We start from the raw sequence: 18,218 nt of genomic DNA on the forward strand, positions 1-18,218 counted from the left end.
GGCGCGGCTCGTGAGGGGCGGCTGCTCAGCAGGGGCCGGCGCCGCTGTGCTCCATGGCGCTGCCACATTTTTCACTGTCAAGGCCCTGCGAGAACACAATTCATCACGGCCACGGCCAGAAACCGCCCGTGTAAATGCAGATTCCCCCGGCAAGGGCCCAAGTGCCCTGTGGGGCTTTTGCGAAGCATCTTTGACACCGTCATCTGGTCTGCACCGGCCATGACGGCCCCCAACACTGGGGGTCCACGGACCGACTCTCAGTCCTGAGCACAGAAGGGTTAAGACCGAGGGGTGACTGGGCCCACGACGCCCACTCCTCTGCAGGATGCGGCAACCATGGCCTGGGATGCGGCAACCATGGCCTGAGCCTGGGGTCCAAGGGGCCGGACGGACCGGGGCAGGGGACAGTGCCCCCGGCCCCGAGCAGGAGAGCCGCCTGGCTGTCTTGAGCCAGGTCCCTGCAGAAGAAGGTGCCCAGCTGCTTCTTGTGGCCTTGGGTCAGGCTTGCACCTCCCCAGCCCTGCGTCTGGCCCTCATTATCACGCTGCCCATGTCACGGATCAAAGCCAAGCCCACCGCTGGGGCAGGAGCCAGGAGCACCTCCCACAGGAACCCTCTCTGCGGTCTCCACCCCTAAGCCGTGGGCAGCGGGTGGTGGGAAATTCTGTCTGCATTTATTACTGCCTGCGTATGTGCTGGAATATACTCCTTAGCCCTAACTGGCTCCAACTCGCACCCCTAATTATAGGATGAATCACTTCAGAACTCAGAACAGAACCGCCTGGCGGACAGGACCGCCTCCCAGCAGGTGACACCGATGCGCACGCGCCATCACGGCTCTTCCAGAAGGGGGGCCGCCGGCCACACCGTGTCGGCCTCGGTGCCCTCCCCGAGGCCCTGGTGGCATGCCAGGGCCGCCGGCCGCTCTGCGGTCTGAGCTCAAATCGTTTCTGGGTCCAGAAGCCCCACGCTTGGGAAAGAGCGGGAAAAGGGGTGTTGACATTCGAGACAGTCACTCAAAACAGCGTTTCCACAGAGCTGGGGTGAGGCAGGGCGTCCAGACCCAGCGGGCCTGGGCTTCTCCAGAAAACAGCTTGGTTTCAGGGTCACAGGCGGAGGGCTCACAGCATTCTGCGTCCTTGTTTTCCAGGTTGATGAAAATTTGTACCGCGTTTACACAGCAGCAAAACAAACAGACTCTGGCCTGTGGCTTTCTTACGCACGTTGCTGATTTCTTGTTCTCCAAGGTCCCACGGCATCGCTGGCGCTGAAGCACTGTCCCCTCTGCGAAGCTGAAAGGGGATCTGGAGTCCGATGCAGAATTTTCAAAGTGAGGCTCCCTCCACTCCTCGTTTGGAGGCTTTGTCACCGATGTCCCACATCCCCTGGAGCTGCCCCAAGCAGTGCGTCTGCTGTCACACAGGGTATCTTGTTGACTTTACGCACAGACTAAACCCCGCCTCGGCCGATCCCGGTCCCTTAGAAGGTCTGCTGGCCGACGAGCCGGCTGCTGTTCAGAGAGAAGTGTTGCAAATGTCCCCAACCCGCCTTGCCGGAAACTGTCCGAGCCGACAACGAAGGCGTGGACCACGAGACTTCAGGCGGAGGCCGAGGCCCGCCAGAGAGCGAAGGCCCCCGAGGCCACAGGCTCAGAGGAGCACTGCACAGCAGCCACAGAAACGTCGGGGCCAAAGCATCGCAGGATGTGCGCGGACACTCTGCGCACAGGCCGGTCCGCCCTGCCACCGGGCACCGGAGGCGAGCTGGCGTCCACTCTGCCCGCCGCAGCCCTCCTGCCAGGATGGCAGTCCAGGGAGTCAGAGTCGGAACAGACACCGGTGCCAGGAGGGACAGCTTCTTCCTGGCCCCTGTGCCCCCGCTTCTGGGTCCCTGGGCTGCTTCCCAGACGCTGAGCACAGAGCAGAGCCAGGGCAGCAAGTCGGGCTGGCTTTGCTCGGGGAGAAATGATACTGGAAGATGCTAGAAGCTTTAATGGCTAGGAAGGGAAAGGATAGGCATTAAAACCAAAAAGTGACTCCAAAAACGGCTTTGACCCCAACGACAGGAAACAGATCTCCCCTCACGTGTCCAGGCTGATTACCATGGCGGCGAGGCAGGGGGAGGGTGGCGTCTACTGCTGCTGGTTTCGGAGACCATATCGTCGGCTGCTGCAAAGGCGTCGGTGAAATGACCTCTTCTCTCCAGCTTCCTTCCGCTCATCCGGCCTAACTGGTGGTATAAATCCGAGAGGGGGTGGGGAAGAGGACTCAAGGATGGAGAATGTTTCTCAAATACCGCGGAGCTCTCCTGACGCAGAACAAGGCCGGACTCTCACGCCCACCTGTTCTTTCTGGGATAAAGACTCTAAAATATCATCCCTCTTCGGGGCAAGTCTGCCGGGGACCGGAAACATCCGCCGCCAGCATGGTCACCCACAGGCACCCCGCGCCTCCCTGCTGTGGCCCTCAGCCGGTCTCCCACTGCCCCCACGTCTTTCCTGGGAGACCCATTTGACACCATGAAGAAGCTGGCTCCACAGAGCCGCTTTCCGGCCCAGGAGCTGAGAGAGGGTCCAGACCGCCAGCTCCAGCCACCAGCTGCACAGCCTGGACGGGGCCCGCCAGCACCAGACAGCGGTCAGTGCACACACTTCGGAAACCATCGAGGGTGGAACAGAGGGGCACTCAGCCAAGGACGCTCCCGGGACTGTCCCCGAAATCGAGGCCTGGAGGACACGCCCAGGCGTCCCCACAGGGGACCTTGTCGTGCCCAGTTCTGCACTAAATCTCTTTTGCAGAAAAAGCAGCGGCCAGGAGCCCTCACCCCGCTCTTCTGCTGAGGGCACAGTGACCGATGCAGAGGGCAGGGCACCGAGCACATAGACGCTCGGCCCTCGGGAGGCTCCTCTGCAGGACAGCGGCCTGGATCTGGTGACCCCAGGGAGGGACACGGAAGAGAAAAGAAGGAACCAGGAAAATAACGCGTCGGGGCTGCGACGGCACAGGCCTATCTTCCCCGCCCTCTCTCCATTGCCAGAAGAGAGACAACAGACAGTATTTCCGCCTCCGACTGACACGAAAACTCTCAAGTTCAGACGGACACGCAGCGGGCGCCGGCCGCGTGCTCGCTAAGCGAGAGCCTGCACCGCTAACGACAGCATTTACGTTTCACGAGGAACGGAGGCCCGTGCACCAGAACCTCCCCCTTGTGCGTTTGTGTGTCTGTGTGAGTGTGTGAGTGAGCTCGTCCAGCCACAAAATCGTATCGTTTCAGCCTATGCAAATCGTCTGTTCCGTTTTCCTTGTCTAACAGGTACGTACAAAATAAGGTAAAGAACATAAAGACCAGAGAGGGGAAGCAGCCTGGGCGAGATCACACAGCTGGGACCACAGAGCCGGAGCGCACGAGGCTGAGGAGGCTGAGCCCGCTCCTTCCCTCCCTGGGGGTCCAGGAGCGGAACCACTGGGGCTCGGGCCTGTCGGGACCTCCGGGGAGGGCAGCCTCCTCCTTCTGGGCATGACCTGAAGGCTAATAACAGGGTCGTAAGAAATGGGAAGAGTGAACACAGACCTTATGACACAGCCGGGGAGACATTACAAAAAAGAGAGAGAGCCAATCCTGTCTGATCTCGGAAGCTAAGCAGGGTCCGGGCCTGGTTAGTACATGGATGGGAGACCACCTAGGAGGACTGGGTGCTGTAGGCATGAAAATAGAGAGAGAGAGGGTGAGAGGGCGGAGGGGGGAGAGAGAGAGAGAGAGACAGAGAGAGACAGAGAGAGAGAGAGAGAGAGAGAGAGAGGGAGAGAGAGAGAGAGAGAGAGAGAGAGAGAGAGAGAGAGAGAGAGAGAGAGAGAGAGAGAGAGAGAGAGAGAGAGAGAGAGAGAGAGAGAGAGAGAGAGAGAGAGAGAGAGAGAGAGAGAGAGACAGACAGACAGACAGACAGGGAGGCGGGTGAGCAGGTAGAAAGAAGCCCTGTGATCCAGTGACCTTGATTTCCTTCTCCTACGAACAGAATGCAGGGGTCCATTAATTGTTTTTGATTCAGGAAACCAACAGTGACATTTATTAGAGAATTTTTTACAATAGAGGAAATACCAAAGTTTTATAAAATTAATTTCGCTTTCATGGTGCTCACTGCGGTTCGTTCATCCGTCCACTGGACAACCGCGTTCCCACAAGTCACATTCCAAGAGCAAATTCCATCCTCTAACTTTCAAATTTCCTTGACTTGGGAGAATAGGATCAGAGACCATCCGAGGCGGAAGAAAATCCACCGCTCATCTAGCTGGTGGTTGTTGGATCAGGAAACCTTTAAGAATCGGAAAAGGGAGCTCCATACTCTCTCCAGAAAGAGACACGCAGAGACCCAGTTACAAGGACAATGTCTGGATCTTCCCGAGCTCCCTGACACTCACCCGAGACACGGGGGCTCTCACACAGTCCCCAAGTCCCGGATTAAGACGCCCGACAGGACCCCAGAGGTTGCACAGCTCACAGAGAACATGCCACCCCCGGCCAGTCCCGCCTCTTTACGAGGAGCCTAGAGCTGGCGCCAGAGAGAAGCTGGCTCCTTTTGGGAAGCGAGTCAAGTGCAAGTGCCTAGAAATAACTCGAGACTGGGAGAGGGGGCAGAGCAGGCCCACCGGCCGCCGCAGGAAGGCGGCAGCTCGGGCGAGTCCACCTGCAGCTGGGTGGGGCTTCGGTGACTGAAGGGCCGGTGCCCGCAGCCGCCCGCTGTCACTGCGGCGTGTAACCGAGGAGCCGGCGCAGGGATCCAGGAGGAGCCTGTCTCCAGCTTGTTCACAGTTGACTGACTCGCCAACCCCCTCAGGCCTCTGGGCTATTTATAGCCTCACACCCAAAACACAAACTGTTGTTTGCAGCTTTTCCAAGGCCTAGCCCAAGGCTCCGCTTCAATTCAGACTTCCATATGTTCAGACAGCAAGCAGGTATCAGGGTGAGAAGACCAGGGGCCGCTTGGGGCCACCCCAGGGCCTCTCCTTCCCCAGGAGGACAGGGTGCTGGCCGCTTCCAAGGACACGATGCCCAGTTTGCAGGCCCGGTTCCCTCCAAGGATGGCCCCTCAGAACCTGCTGATGGGCAGGGCACCAGCCCCCTCCCTGCAGATGGGTCTATTTTAAGAACTGTATTTTTAGGATGAGCACACGTGCCAGTTTCCATGTTCCAAGATCATGGCCTCACGTCTGGCAGCAGCTACACTGCCCGGCCTCCTCGTCTCTGACTTGGGAGGATGCTCTCAGGCCCTGTTTGTAGTTTGGGCAGCGTTCTGGGTGGTTCGGGACCGGGAAGAGCAGAGCCAAGATGGGAAGGATGTCTCCCAGCTCCTGGAAGCTGAGAGTTGAAAGGCACGCTTGCCCTCGCCGCCAAGGACGTACGAAGAACCTGAACACTGCGAAGGGCCCTCCATACCCACACCCGGGACGCAGCGAGAAGGGTACCCCAAAGGCCAGCGGCTGGCTCCATCCTGACCCCTTGCTCCCTGCTGCCAGGAGCAGAAGACCTCTGAGCCACATTTTGCTCACCTGCACACTGAGGCTAGGAGGCTGGCCTACCTCTGGGGCCACTGTGGATGAGTGAGATGAGACCCTGGGGATGTTTGGCCCTGATGACTTACCTGAGAGGCAGGTATGCAGCCAACATCACTGCGATGCCTCCAGGGCCATTCCGTCGTGCGAAAGAGAACAAGGTCCCCCCGCAGCTTTCTCTTGGCTCTGTCCTCTGTGCCGCACCAGGGCCTGATGGCTCTACCTGGGACATGGCCCTAGCTATGGTCCTCCCTCGCCATCTCCACACCCCCAGCCGGGCCCTCCCTGCCCAGCGCCTAACACTCATTCCTGCCCCAAGTCCCTCCCTGGCCCAGTCAACGCTGCATGGCACCCCTGGACACAAATCAGAGCAAGTCACTCCTCAGCTCGGAGGCCTCCCATACCCGCCCAGACCCCCTTAGGATAAAATGCAGCTTCCTTAGGCCTCACGGGCAAACCAGGCTCCTTTAAAACCTCGTCAGACTCAACAACAAAAAACAAACGACTCGATTCAAAAGACTTGAACAGACATTTCTCCAAAACAGACATAGGAATGGCCAACAAGCACAGGAAAAGATGCTCATCGCTAATCATTAGGGAAATGCAAATCAAAACCACAATGAGAGGCCACTTCATACCCGCTGGGATGGCTGTTATCAAACAAACAAACAAACAAAACAGAAAATAACTACTGTTGGAAGCTGGAGGGAAATATGGGCTCCTGTGTACTGTTGGTAGGAATATAAAACGGTGCAGCCGCTGTGGAAAGCAGTAGGGCAAATCCTCAAAAATTAAACAAAATCACCACATGCCCCGGCAATCCCACTTCTGGGTATTTACCCAAAAGAAGGAGCTCATGACACACGCTGTGACCTGGACGCACCTTGCAGACATACGCCGTGCGAAATGCATCAGACGCAAACGGACGAACACGGTGAGACTCCACTCACACGAGGGACGTGGTCGAACTCACAGGGACGGGAAGTGGCTGGGGCCAGGGGCCGGGGCAGGGGGAGATGGGGAGCGACTGCTTCATGGGGACAGACTTTCGGTTTGGGTTGATAACAAAGAGTTCCGGGAATGGACGGTGGTGATGGTCACCCGACCATATGACGGTGGTGATGGTCACACGACCATGTGACGGTGGTAATGGTCACATGACCACGAACGTACTTAATGCCACTGCACTGTACACGTAAAAACGGTGATGATGGCAGTTTGTGTTACGTGTATCGTGCCCACTTCATTCAAGGCTGGATTTCCAGTCTCACTTCAAAACGGGGCTTTCCAGGGCCACCGGAGAGTCTGCTGGGCCCTGAAACGCACGTGCCTTGTCCTGTCTCTGCTCAGCACTCACTCTGCCAGGAAGGACTTCCCATCCGCCAGGTCGACACGCTCATTTAAACGTTTACCAAGTTCCTGCCATGGGTGAGCCTGTGATGTGGGTGGTGGGGACACAGTGGTGGAAAAAGAGGCGACACACTCTGTGCTCATGGAGCTTCCATTCCAACGAGGAGAGAGAATGAGGCAGTGCGGGAGCATCGCCTGTGGCTCGTTGGCGCTCAGGCTATGGAGAGAAACCAAACGGGGCGGGGAGTGTGTCAGCGGTGGGGTGAGACGGTCACCGGTGGCCAGGGCAGGGTTCCCTGGACAGGTGACACTTGCAGGGAGGAGCAAATGATCTCAGCTCCGCGGAAGGAGCATCCGTTCCGAGCCAGGGCCTGTCGGGCAAGCCCTCCGCACAGCGCCTCGTGGACGCTCCCTCCTGCAGGTAAGGAAGCACGGTCACGTGGAAAGCACCTGCACAGGTGGGCGCTGGCAAGGCAAGACGGGGGGAAGGGCGTTGCCAGCAGAAAGGAGAGAAAGGGAGGCAAACGCAAAGGGCCAAGGCCCGGCCACCCCGAGGCGGGAAGACGCGGAGGCTGGAGTAGAGGGCCGAGGGGCCGGGACAATGGAGGCCGAGGGAGGCGAGTGGAGGAGCAGAAGCCCCCGGGCCTGGGGGTCGACGGAAGGGCTGTGGCCTTGGCTCCTGGCGAGACGGGAGCCACTGGCCTGATCGGCCCCCGCTCCCAGGCTGCAGGCTGAGGACAGACTGAAGGACAAAGGCGGAGAGCGAGACCAGGCCGGAGGCGGCTGCAGCTGCGCGGGTGAGACGCGCTGGTGCCGTGCGGCGGGGTGCGTGGCGAGGTGGGATGCGGGCTCCATCTGGAGGTGGAGGGGCTCCAAGATGCCCCCCAGCTGCTGGCCGGAGACACCGGAAGGACGTGGCTGGTGCTGACTGGGACGGAAAGACAGTCGGAAGGTCGGATCTGGAGAGAAAGGGACCAGCCGCTCTCGGGCCGTTAGACAGCGAGGCCGCAGGAAGGTGAGGTGAGGACTAAGATGTGACTGGGACCGAGGACGTGGAGGCCACGAGGCCGCGGCGGGAACACCGCCGGGCGGAGGGCTCATGCGAGAAGAGGACAGCCGGCTCTGCGGCCCGGGCTACTGTCCGCGTCTCCCGGGGAGAGAGCGGGAGAGAGACGGGCCTTCGCCGGAAGGAGATGACCTCAGAGAGCGTGTTTCTAATGGGCGGTTTTTATTTTCCTCCTTACAACTTTCTAAACTTTCCGAATTTCTGTGTTACTTTTTAAATTTGTTTGATGGTGGCAAAACACACCTAACACTCAATTTGCCATCCCAACCATCTTTACGCGCACAGCTCGTGGTGTGTTCAGCACGTTCACGCTGCCAAGCGACCGTCACCACCACCCATCCCCACAACTCTCCGCCTTCCACACACCGAAACTGGCCCCACTGGGCACTCGCTCCCCCTTGTCGCCTTTCCCGGCCCCTGGCACCACCGTCCACTTTGCCATTACGGGTCTGAGCCCTCTGGGTCCCTCAGATAAACAGCATCACGCGGTGTTCATCGCTTTGCGACAAGTCAATTTTGCCCGGTGAGCTGTCCTCGAGGCTCACCCACACGGCGGCAGGTGTCAGCGTGCCCTCCCTGTCAGGCCGTGACTTGACTCTCCCTCGTATGGCTGGACCGCACTGTGCTTGGCCACTCGCCCACCGCCCCGGGGCACAGGTTGTTTCCGCCTCTGGCGGCTGTGAAGGAAGCCGCCATGGACACGGCGCCACGAACGAATGCTCTTCGAGACCCTGCTCCCGGTTCCCGGGGCCGATACCCAGAGCGGGACTGCGGGGTCACGTGATCGTTCTATCTGCGACCTTTCAAGGGCGCGTCCCACGGCTCTCCACAGCGGCTGTAGCATTCACATCCCGCCACCGTGCACAAGGGGCCCCGTCCCTCCACATCGAGGGGCATCTTTAAGACGAGAAATCACGTGTGTGTGCTGACGGGAAGGCGGGAGACCGGGACCGGGAACAGCGGTGAGGACAGAGACGGGCCTCCCGGTGAGCCAGGGGAGGCCGTTCGCGGCATGAGGACGGCGGCTGGCGGCAGGAGCCCCAGGAAGTCCCGTTATGATCTCTGCTTGGCAAGGTCACCGGCCAAGAGAGGGCAGGAGAAGTGCTGGGGGCTGGAGCAGCAGGAGGAGGACAGGGGCCCCTGGGAGCCAGCCGCTGGGCAGCGCCCCAGGCCCGTGGAGGCAGCCGCCGGCCGCTCCCTCTCAGGCCACACTCGGCCGCATGGGGACGGGGGGTGAGGGAGCCGGGTGAGGGCTGATTTAACCCGGGTGTGGTTTTACCGAGGAGAACGAGATGAGAAAGGAGCGAGAAGGTACTAGGTGGCATCTGGACAAAGGGGGTGAAGTGAGAAGCAGGGTGAGGGTCGAAAGCGTTCCTCGTGCCATCCGCGGCTTGTAGTCCCAGGGGCGTCACGGAACTTGGGGGAGGTACAGCAGTGGGTAAGGACAAGGTCACAGCCGGCATGTGTTAATGAGGGCCTCCACCTGCCAGCCTCTGAGCGACAGCACAGACGGCGTCTCCAACCTCACGGAGCTTACGTTCCAGTGGCGGAAATGGACCAAAAAATAAAATAAAATAAAATAAAATAGCTATGAGCTGTGGTGAATGTCATGAAGGAAGGAAGCTGGGAAGTGGAGGGCTGGCTTGTGCTCGGGGTGGCCTCGTGAGGAGGTGGCCTTCGAGCTGAGACCCAAGTGATGAGAAGGGACCAGGCTGCATCTAAGTATTGAGGGAAAGTCTGCAGAGCAGAGAGCAGCAGGGGGAGGGGTCGGGGATGGTGCTAGAAAGACGGGGAGGGGCCTGCAGGCACGAGGAGGGGTGCAGAGGCTTAGCTTAAGGATAACGCAAAGCATCAGAAGGGTTTTTGTCACGAAGTAACACACTGGAAAGGCTGACCAGCGATCTGACCACACCGTTAGTGAGAACAGCCGGAGTCTGCAGTGGCTTCCTTCCAACGTGCCGGGGCCAGGACGGCAATGGGAGAAGCATGCCCGCACGCGACGGGGCGACAAACCAGGAGGTGTCTGCGTGGACGGCTCCCGGGATGTTTGTCCCAGCCATCGGGACTGGACAGCAGAAGCCGCCCTCCATCGGCACCTGGGGCCAGACGTCCATGGGGTGCCAAGCCCGGCCGCTGACCGGGTCACAGGTGCCGCACAAGGGCTTAGCTCCACCCAGAAGGGAAGTCACTGGGAGGCTGAGTATAAAAAGCTGTGAGCAAGAAATCCGACCGCACGGAAACGTGCAGAAACGAAGGCTGCTGGGTGTGGGACGGGGGAGCGGACAGCGGCTGACACGTGAGGGTGACCGTTCTGAGCCAGGCCCCGCTCTGCGAGGCCTCCGCGCATGGTCCTGTGGTCCTGGCCACGTATTTTCTGCACGTTCCAGACTATGAGCAGAACTCACACCACACAGCTGGCAACGAGGAGATTTGAACTCAGGTCTTTTCAACTCCAAAGTCCATGTGCCAAACGCCTAAGCTAACAGAAGCCAGGAAGCAGGCAGGCCCGCTATTCCCAGAAAAGGTGTCCAGGCACCCTCAGGGCTGACCCAAACTGGGAGCATCAGAGAGGCTCCTGGGGGAGGTGACGCCTGAGCCGGTGCCCGCGGTGGGGGTCGCGGCCGAGCCGGGCAGCGTGGGGGCGGGGCTGAGGGGCCTGAGTTCTGGACTCAAAGCCAGTTGCGCCGTCTGGGGGGCTGACCGGCCCGAATCCCCACGCTCTCTGCAGCGTCTTCAGTACTGTCCCCCCATCTCCGGCCTTCGGCTTTCCCCAGATCCAGGAGCCTCCCAGCGACGACAGCCTGCAAGCCAGTGGTTCGCGGTCGTACCCGAGGACCCCTGCCCTGGGGACGAAGCTGAAGGGGGCAGAAGTCCTAGACCCCGCCCCGTGCTGGAACCTTGCTCTTCTCTGTCCATAGGGGCCCAGGTCCCTGGTGTCTCCCAGCACCTCCAAGGGGCAGTGCCCTTGAATCCACAAGGCCCCGAGGCCTGCTCCCCAGGGGGCGCGTCCCTGAGGAAAGTGGCCTGGAGCCCCTGGATGAGGAGAGCGGGGACAACAGGCCCCACCATGCAGTGGCGGAGGCTCAGCACGCACGACCTGGACTCGGGGGCCTTGGGTGAAAGAGCAGGTCCAGAACCGCAGCCTCATCCTTCTACGAAGCTCAGAGGCCGTGCACACACCGCTGACCGTGGCTTGTGTCTTGGCCTGGAGGAGAGCTGATTCAGCCTGGATCTGGGGGCCAGGTTCTGCCTGGCACCAGGGACAGGTGTGCTGTGACTCAGCTCCCCCTCTAAGCCTCCTGGAGCTGCAGGTTTGGGTGAAGCTCCCCTTTTTCTGCGACCACAGATGGTCACCTCCAAGGTCGGACGTGGCACAGGTGTCCAGCAGCCTGGGCAGTGCGGACGGCACTGAGCGGGAAGGCGGAGGCAGAAGGCCCTCAGCGAGCCCCTCGGCAGGACGCGGAAGCACGCGGAGGGGCAGGCAGGGGCTTTCTTCCGGACACCAAGCTGGAGCCTGGTCCTGGAACCAAACAGCCCCCAGAGGACTCAGCCCCGGGTTCCTGCCTGCCCGGCACAGTGCCCCGCTCTCCAGGGCAGCCCGGTCTCTGACCTGAGTCCCCACCTCAGGATCGATTGGGAGGGAAGGGGAAAGTGGGCGAGGAAAAGCAGCCATCTGGTCTGGCCGGCCTCAGAGCCAGAGCAGACATCCCCCAGCCTCGCATCCCTGTGGCTGAAGGAGCCCAAGGTGTCCAGGTACCAGCCGAGGAGCAAACAGAGGCCGGGAGAGGGAGGGACGTGTCCTCCCAGCCTGAGGCTGAGCAACTGCTAACTCGGCCCTGCCAGCAGGACTGGGCATCCAGACCCCTGGTGAGGCCTCCGCACCCGTGTCTTCATCAGGCCACCAGCTAACTCTGCAGTGCCCAGCTGGTCACAGCAGGGAGGCGAGCTGGTGGGTGCAAGGGAAGGGAAGGGCGGGTTTCAGCTAACTGGTTTATCATCATGTTCCTCTCTCTCTCTCACACACACACACGCACACGCACACACTTACATGCACAAACTCTGCCCTGTCCTTACAGAGAGACCAGCGTGCCCCAAAGAGGCCGCAGAGCGTCCATGCTCCGTCCTGCCCCCGCAGCCCCAGCCCCCAGCACAGGGCCCTGGGGAAGCAGGCCGGCCCTGCCCCCATGCCCCACGCCCCTGGGAGAGCAGAGGGCCCAGGGCGGGAACAAGGAGGGCCTCGGCCACCGCGTGTGGTCCGCGGGCCAGAGGCTGGAGCAGCTTGTGCCGTGGAGAGCCCACACCGCCCTGCAGAGCAAGGCTTGTCACCGCCATTCGAGGATGGGGAGGCTGAGACTCTGCGGGCCGTGACCTCGACCGAGGTCCCACAGGGAACAGTGACCCTCCAGCTCCCTCGCTCTCCCACCCGTGAACTGCCACCTGCGGGGAAAAGGCAGCGCCACCGCAAAGCGGCCGCGACCCCGAGCTTCCTTGCCAAGGGTGGTGGCCGAGCGGCCCCTGGCGACCCAGGCGAGGGGCAGGAAGCTGCCGGTCGCCCTCGGCTCCCCGCGTGGGACAGCCTCAGTGTCCGCTCCTCCCCGTGGTTTTGTCCCCAGCACCAAACCACATTTATCCTTGGGTCACTTAAAGCACAGAAATTAGGTTAATTACTTCCTTCACTAAATAGCTCAGATAGTTACAGGTTCCGCCGTGAGTGAGCAGAAGTTCTTTCTGTCTGCACTTAGTAATAGGAAATAATCATCTTAAATGGACACTCTACAGTTTGCATTTGTTAGCAATCCAGCCCCTTTCGGAGCCCCTCGCAAGGGGTCCCGAGTGAAAGTTAAACTATCAAGACGAAATCAATCACTTGTAAACAGTCGACCGATTCAATATAGATGCAGGGTGAGACTGTGCCCGCCGGCCACTGGCCCGGTCTCCGTGGCGGCTGCTCAAGGCCCAGCCACCTGGGCTCAGCCACCTGGGCTCACCCACCCGGCCAGAAGCAGCTCCGCCCTTTCTTCCCTATTCCCCCGGGGACAGGCGGGCCTCCCCCTGCCCCACGCGGAGCCAAGCTCGTCTGGCCTGTCCGGATCCTCCCACCCAGTACCCTGTGCAATTAAAACAAGACGCCAACGAGCAACAGGCCTCCTCGCCACGGCTCTGTGCAGGACACTGTGTCCCCGCCACGCCCCGCCAGCATCGGGACGCGCTCACGCCCGCTGACCGCGCCGGCGCTGGGCCCCCTCCGCCTCCTCTCACATTCACGCACACTGTGGGCCGCGTCACTCACCCAGCGCCCGCCTGCACCCCCACATGCGGTTCCCAGAGAATGTCGCCGGAGTAAATCCGAGGCCCCAGACGGGAATGAAAGTTACATAAATGTCGCATTGCTGTGTTGCACACCTGAAACTAATACAGCATTGCGTGTCAACCGTAACTGAAAAATCTGAAGACATGTTAATAAAAATAAAAATACATAAAAATAGTTTCTTGGCACCCGTTAAGAAAAAATAAATAAAAGGTTCCTTTTCTACATCTTTCTACTCCTCAGACTCCCGGGACGGTCCCGTCTCTTGCCCACCCCAGGCGCCCTCTGTCCACTCCAAGCACCCGGGTGCACGCGGGACTTGGCGCACTCATTGTGGGTGTGCTATCTCTCAGGACTCACAGACGCTAGATGCTTCCTAGGTCAATCCAACTAATAACCATTAAGTTCCTACTATGTGCAAGGGCCTTGGGGTGCGGGAAGTGGGGGCACCGCAGGGTTTTCGAGGCAAGGACGGAACCAGGAAGACGGTCCGTCTCCCCAGCTGCAAAGGAAGCTCCTCGGGGCTTGTCTCATCAGCAAGGCCAAGGGTTCGGACACGAGCCGACTCGCCGTGGATGCTCCCAACGCCGGCGCCCCCAGACAAGCCCCCAGACAAGTCCCCAGACAAGTCCCCACGGTCAGACCCCTCGCATCCTGGGTCCTCTTCCACCAGGCCTCGGCTTTCATCGGGAGACGAAGCGCCCACGTGCTGAGGGTCCCTCCCCGATCGGTGTCCCCCGAGGAAGATCCTGTGTGGCCACCTCTACGAAGGACTTAGTGACAGTGGCCCTCAGCTGACCTGCCTCGTTCCAGACAACTCCCCGTGTCCCCACCGTCCTTCCCTCTCTCCCTGACCACGGGGCCCGTGCAGCTAACGTGATAAGGACTGGTTTTTTGTGTTTTACTCCTGTCTGGCGGCCTTGTTGAAAAAGTGAGTATCATCCTAGGCCATCGCAGATCCTTCCTGGAAGCAAACGGGATGTAAATCGAAGTAAATAAATAAATCCTCCAAGCAGAAAAATGAAGTCTAAGAGCTGGAGCACGTTGCCGGCGTTCGATTTCGGAGGCTGAGGAGACATGAAGACGGGGTGGACAGTGCAGAGGAAGGAACAGGGACGCTGGGGCCCAGATGGAGGCGTGGAGGGCAAGGTCCCCCGGGACGGGTGTGGCCCGGGCCACGGCAGCCAGGGGGTGACCGCTCCGGCTCGCGCTCGGGAGAAGGTCGCCCCCGTCTTGACCCCCCACTGCTTCCCAGCTTCCTCGGTGGGCGAGCTTCTTCTCGGCTACAGAATCTCCCTCCTAATTGCTAAGCTAGTCTCGCGCGCCAGCCCCTCTCCGAGCCCAGCTACGCCACTGCTGACGGCGCTCGGTGACGGGGAGAAGACGAGAGAAGCAGGGGGCAGGAAGGGGCGGGGCAGAAGGAGGGGGCACTCGATGGATTAACGCATCGCTGGGTTAACTGGTCGTTCGCCCAGACGCCTGACTCAGCGCCCCCTGGCGGCTCCAGAAGACCCCGCCCTCTTTACTTGCCAGGAGCCTTCAAAGGGGCACGTGGCATCGGTCAGGTCTCAGCCCATGGAGTACCTGCCTGGGAAACTGGCCTGAGCGTCATCTGATGACCCAAAAGCCTGGCCAGGTTGGCATCTAAGAATTTCTCGGGTGAGGAAAAGTAGATGTGGCAAAGCGGGTACAGGGGAAGGCGGAGACGTGCTTCTCACGTACCTCCTGCAGCTTCTTCATGGGTGTGAGGCGTTCGAACTCAAAAAATTGAAAGAAAAAACGGACAAAACACCAATACAGTGTTAAAAGACAAGAGGGTGGTTGTCTCTGGGAGAGAGGGGTGATGAGGGGAGGGGACTTCTGAAGGTGCCGGCAGAGTATGTTCTTAAATTAGGTGATTTTCCTGCGTTCACGGCCCTGCAGCTTTGCTTGGTATACTTCTTCATCTACATCTTTCATGACACAACAAATTTTTTTGAAAAGCAAACAAAATACACACATTTCTGAAGTCCCCATGGGAGCATGAGAACATTCTCATGGGACCACGGGCGCCCTGCCCAGCGGACTGGTCGAGACCCCGGGCAGCATTCCAGAAGCTGCGGGACAGCTGCCTCCCCTCCCAGACCAGACTCCAGATCCTCTGACCCAGGTGCTCCAGCTGAGGTTCCAGCTGCCTCATGCCCAAGTCCAAATGCAACTGATGCCAAACCCCCATTTTTAAGAAAGAAAAAAAAAAAACCCCCACAGACTTGGCCTCTCTGCTCCTTAGTGATTATTCTTTCTTCAAATACACAATTCTTCACCATTAACTGCACAACGGGGCTTTAGTTCGCAAGGTGATCCATCCAGAAAATAATGTAGTGTCCACCATAATTCCCATTTCCTAAGTAGGTTGGCTATTTTTTATTTCAAGAAAAGCTAAGGAAATCGTTTTCTGTAACTGGGCACGTTCTTGTGCTCTGATCACCTCAAAACAGCTTACGTTTTAAAGTGGAATACACCTTCGCGAGGCACGGCACGGCCCCTCTGGGGAATTAATTTTCAAAATAAAAATAATGATGATGAATACACCCACATTTGACTGGCAAGGACAGGCTTTGACTCACCTCTCAACTTCCGTTACCTCCTAGGGCATAAACAAGATGCTTTTGCAAAGTTGGAGATTCCTTATTAGTCTCATCCTCAGCCTGTGATAACATGGTTTATTCTTGCTGGTATATGAAAATCATTACTCTTTCTAATAGAAACGATAACTTCTGAACAAAGTACCTGTGTGGCCTCCTCTGACCGGGACCTACCTGACTGAGAGATTACTTAAAAAAACCAGAGAAGTTCAGAAGATCCCCTTTATGTGGCTTTGCGGCCCCAGGCCAAAGCAATGAAGTCCCAAAGCTCCTCTGCCTTAGGCGTGTACTGATAAGGTCTGGGATTCCACCCGCCTCCCCACTAAGAGTCAAGTTTAACCGCAGTGGACCACCCACTTAACCTGTCACCATGCCCGGTATTAACCCCAATCTTGTTTCCCCTGACCGGCCCCCGCCCCCCAGTTACCAAACACGCTTCTGGACCCCGTTACTCTATGTTGACAGAGCAGGATCGAAGCACACAAACTCATTTTAACGACACAATGAGGACAGCAAACTCGTGTTATTTGGAAGCCAAGTGGTGGAGGGCATGGTTGTTCTAAACCTTTCTGCCCTCTTCTCAACCCAGGCAATCCCTCCAAGCCCCAAGCCCAAGCCCACCCCTGCCCCAGGGGCATATGGCAGTGTCCAGAGACCCAGAGACGTGTTTTATCGTCACGGCTGCAGAGGACTGTTAGTGGCACCTCGCGCATGGAACCAGGGGTGCTGCCAAACATGCCATGATGCCCAGGACAGTCCCCCACAGCGAAGAATCGTCCAGCTCAAAATGTCGACACCGTCCAGGCTGAGGCGCCCGGGGCCCGACAGACCGCCACGCCAACCACGGTCTCCACCCTGGGCCTTCAAAGAACTGCTGTGGCTCGTGCCTTTTGTCCTCGGTGACGAAATTCTGGGGAGTACAGGCTTGGGGAGCACTTACAAGGTAGCCGTGACCCCCGGAGCCAATAGAGCATCATCAGTGAGTCGTGACAAACCACCACATTCCCTTTTCAATAGGACTCTCCCCTGTACAGCCCAGAGCCTCTGCAGTCCAGCCAGGCGGCCAGCCAAGCCCCCCGTGCTGTCGCTGAGAGCCAGCCGGAGCCAGGCGGGCTGCCTTGCAGCACAGTCGGGGAGAGTCTCCTTCGGCAAATAACCGAATTTGCAAAGTGTGGCGTAACAGACCCCAGTCACCCCCGAGGGAGGCCTCCGAGGCACGCCGTGGGCTTTGCCCTCAGCCCTATCCTGTGGGACATTTCATCTATGGCTTGACTAAGGCCACAAAAGTATTCTGACGAAATCCCATGAATAACAGCACTGAGAAGCACGCTGATATTCTGGTGGGCGAAGACGCCATTCAACACGACAGAATAAACCGGCTCCGCCACGGTCATAGGCAGCCTTGGACGTCTTTACAGCTTTCAAGGACTTTCGCGCCAGGCTGTTTCACGCGGTCATTGTCACCAGCCCACGATGTGGGTGGGACTCCCGACCCCCAGCCCCACGTCCTGTTTCCCACCCTGCTGAGCGGGTCAGGAGCCTCCGCCTCGGTTCGGATCCTCTCCCGGTGCGTCCAGACCGGGGACAGAGTCCAATGGGAGGGGGCTTTAGGTGAACACAGACTCGAAAGGTGTCCACGTGGCTGCACTGACGTGAGCGTCCTGTCCAGGAAGGAAGGTGGCGACCCACTGCCCTCCGCCCCGACGGGCGGCCACGCGGGGCTTTGCTGTCAGTTTGGCTGCCACACCTCAAAGCAGCAACAAATCCACAAGCGCTCGCTCGGAGGAGGGTGATAAAGAGGGAGAGGAACCTCGACTTCAAGTCCTGCGAAGTGGACGGAGAGAATGGGGACGTGTGCTTGCGAGAAGCACCCTGGGCGCCCGCGACCACCGTCTTCAATAGCGGAGCCGCCGCCTGGGCCGGAGGGGTCCGGGGTATTCTCCGTGGCCCCGAGGACAGACGCAGGACTGACGCATATGCGACAGAAATAACCGAAGCTCAACAGACGGAAGAGCTTCCTGACCGTTTCCGCCACTCGGGAATGGCAGGCGGGTCACGTGCCAAGTGGTGAGCTTTCTAGCCTTGGGACTATGCAAGCTCAGACCTCGGGCTGTGAACTGTCATTCGTTCATTCAGCAAACGGGCACTGAGAGCGTCATCCTAGGCTCTGGGAAAGTCGGCAGTGAACGAAAGGTGAAATCCAGTCCTCGTGGACGTCAGAGGGCCGGCCATTATGAGACGTCCAGAAGTGCTGCAGAGACGTGGGGGGCCCCGATAAATGAAAGCTTCCAATGAAATGCCCCCCAACGCTGCTACTCCGATAC

This window comes from Pteropus alecto, unplaced genomic scaffold (genome assembly GCF_000325575.1).
Source record: "Pteropus alecto unplaced genomic scaffold, ASM32557v1 scaffold125, whole genome shotgun sequence".
NCBI lineage: Eukaryota > Metazoa > Chordata > Mammalia > Chiroptera > Pteropodidae > Pteropus > Pteropus alecto.